The sequence below is a fragment of the Myotis davidii genome, unplaced genomic scaffold (genome assembly GCF_000327345.1).
Source record: "Myotis davidii unplaced genomic scaffold, ASM32734v1 scaffold77, whole genome shotgun sequence".
Classification (NCBI taxonomy): domain Eukaryota; kingdom Metazoa; phylum Chordata; class Mammalia; order Chiroptera; family Vespertilionidae; genus Myotis; species Myotis davidii.
Genome location: NW_006289713.1, coordinates 339,342 through 342,801, shown reverse-complemented (window position 1 = coordinate 342,801; position 3,460 = coordinate 339,342). Strand labels below are relative to the sequence as shown.

The window sequence follows — 3,460 nt, the reverse complement described above, 5'->3', positions numbered from 1 at the left end:
CCCACACACACACACACACACACACACACACACACACATTACCACCACCACCACCACCACACACACTGGGCCTCTAGTATGCATATAAGATCTTTGGTCCCTCTCTCTCCTTCCCTCTAAGATTCCTCAGTCTGTTATTTCATGTTTCCATGCTTCTTGATTCTATTTTATTTATCAGTTTATTTTGTTCATTAGATTTTTTGATCGTTTCTTTTGATTTTTAGATTCAGTTGTTGATTATCCTCTCCTTTTTATGTCTTAATTTGGGGGAAGTAAGTCTGAAGGAATCCTGAGAAAATCTGACTTCTTAAGTGGAGGGAGAAGAAACACATTCTAATAGAAGTAGCTGCCTATACCAGCAATTTTCAATTGATATGCCACAAGAATTATTAAAACTTGAAATACCTGACTATTTAGTCAGGGGCACTGACCTCTTTTCCCTTAGATTGTCAAATAAAAGAATGACAACAGCCAACACAGCTATAGCCGTTTGGTGTGAATGAATGATAATTATACCTGTTTATTTTTTGTCAGTTAGGCAAAGAATATAATGTACTTTTTGGTGTGCTGCACCAAATTTTAGCAATTAGTTTATGTGTGCCAAGAGATGAAAAAGGTTGAAAATCACTGGCCTACACCAAATAGTGGTGGTATCTATTAGATAATTATACTAGAGGCCTGGTGCACGAAATTCATGCATGGATGGGGATGGGGTCCCTCCACCTGGCGGCAATCAGGGTCGATCAGGGCCATCTTGCTCAGTCCCAGTCGGGGCCAGTGGACCGGGGAGGGACTGTGGGAGGGTTCACTGGAGGGCTCAAGGGCGTGTCCAGCCACATCTTGCCCAGTCCTGATTGGCCAGACCTCAGCAGCAAACTAACCTATTGATTGGAACATCTGCTCCCTGGTGGTCAGTGCACATCATAGTGACCGGTCAGTCGACGCTCAGTCGGACACTTTATTAAGCTTTTATATATATACTAGAGGCCCAATGCACGAAATTCGTACAATGGATTGCTCAGCCCTTGCAGCTGCGGCAGCTTGTCTCGGCCCTTGCAGCCCCAGCTCTGTCTGGAAGTTCATCCGGTCTTTCAGCTGTTTGGTCTAATTAGCATATAACACTTTTATTATTATAGATATAGATATAGATATACTAGAGGCCCGGTGCATGAAATTCCTGCACTGGGGATAGTGTCTCACAGCCCAGCCTGCACCCTCTCCAATCTGGGACCCCTTGGGGGATGTCTGGCAGTCAGACATCTCTCACAATCCAGGACTGCTGGTCCCAACCGCTCACCTGTCTGATTGCCCCTAACTGCTTCTGCCTGCCAGCCTGATCACCTCCTAACAACTCCCCTGCCAGCCTGATTGACACCTAACTGCTCCCCTGCTGGCCTGGTCGCCCCCAGCTGCCATCCTCTGCCAGCCTGGTTACCCCTAACTGCCCTCCCCTGCCAGCCTGGTCGCCCACAACTGCCCTTCCCTGCCAGCCATCTCGTGACCACATGGGGGCAGCCATCTTGTGTGAGGGTGTGATGCTCAATTTGCATATTACCTCTTTATTATATAGGACTAGAAGCCTGGTGGTATGAAATTTGTGCATGGGTAGGGTCCCTAGGCCTGGCCGGCAATCAGGGCCAATCGGGGCCTTCCGGCTGCCAGCCAGGGCCTCCCTTAGTTTACACCGCCCCCTGGTAGTCAGCGCATGTCATAGCAAGTAATCAGTCTCCCAGTTGAACTCCCGTGGGGACAATTTGCATATTAGGCTTTTATATATTTAGATAGCTTTTGGTAATTCTCCAGGGAACCAGTTATTTAAGTAATCAGCTTTATGGAATGAGGAAAAATCAAAGAAAATGCAAATCAAAATGGTATTGAATAACCTCTAACCACCTTAAATTTTGACTTTGGATTATTTATTTATTTATTTATTTTCAGAGAGAGGAAGGAAAAGAGAGATAGAAACATCAATAATGAGAGAGAATCATCCATTGGCTGCCTCCTGCATGCACCCTACTGGGGATCGAGCCTGCAACCCAGGCATATGCCCCGTCCAGAAATAGAACCATGACCTCCCAGTTCAGAGGTTGATGCTCCACCACTGAGCAACACTGGTCAGGCAACTTTTGAACTTTTAATTCATTCTTTCATTAGGATTTATTGAGCACCTGCCATGTGCCTGGTACCAGCAGTGAATAATACACAGACAAAGTCCTACCATCAGTGAGATTATATGCCAGTAGTAATTATTACACTTCATATTTATATTATGAAATATTTTATATTAAGATAAATTAATATTATAAAAGTTTGTGTATATACATATTAAATTATATTTCGGGTTTAGTAACTTAATGTTTTTTTAATTTTTTCTTTAACGTAATGATAACTATATTTAAAAATGTAAATTTGTGTGTGGAATAGTTTGTTTTTCCATCTCTTTCCTGTAAATTTAATAGTGCACCTCACATGATCGAAAATAAAATCAAAAATGTCTTATTTGTCAGCACAGATTTAAAACTCAGTATAATCAAGTATGTTTTTTCATGTTTTTTTCCCTTTAAGCAAAGTTATTTTACTTTATAGTCAAGTAACTTTTCTTCAGTTCTTTCCTAATCTGCTATAAAACTCTTTACTCAAAGGAGGAGTTTATTGTAGAAAAAAAGTGTATATACAATGAGTATAAAATTAGCACATATAGTTGACCCTTTGAACAATGCAGAATTTGGGGGTGCCAACCCTCACACAATAAAACATCTACATGTATTTTTATTCTTAACTTCTCTACGAAAGATACTTTCTTATTTTTCTTTTTTCTTTTTTAATCGTCACCTGAAGATATATTGTTTTCTTTTTACATTGACTTTAGAGAGAGGAAGCGGGAGAGAGAGAAACATCAATCAGTTCTCTCCCCTACATCCCCTGACGGGGAATCGAACCTGTAACCTTTTGGTGTACATCAAGGATGTCAAACTTGCGGCCCGCGGGCCATATTCCTCGTTTAATTGGCCCGTGTTAGCCTTTGCGTTTGACATGCTTGGTGTACAGTACCACACTCCAGCCAACTGAGCCACCCATCCAGAACCACATGTAACTTCCAATTCCCCAAAACTTAGCTATAGTTGTTTCTCGGATTGTGCGGGGCATTGATTCCAGGACCTTCTATAGACACCAAAATCCGTGAATACTCAAGTCCTTTATACACTGAGTTACCAGATTATTATGACCACCTGACGGTTGTAGAAAAATTAGCTATAATTTCGCGCTGAAGTTGCTAGAGGGCCAGACCATTACAAATAGGGAAGCAGGTTGTTTACCATGACAGTAGAAGTGACTTTTTCTGAAGATATGGGTAAACAATGTGATTTAATAGCCTTTGAATGTGGGATATATTTGAACGTGAGTGGCCAGATTATTATGACCACCCCATCATGACTTCGTTGGGCCACCTTTTGCTTTC

The 3,460-nt window shown here is 41.9% G+C and overlaps 1 protein-coding gene across 2 annotated transcripts in view; it reads left to right on the top strand.

Moving 5' to 3' along the window:
• The window catches only part of LSM14A (LSM14A mRNA processing body assembly factor), a 77,442-nt gene that overhangs the window by 24,361 nt on the left and 49,621 nt on the right, over positions 1-3,460 (top strand). The gene's annotated exons all lie outside the window — the stretch shown is intronic.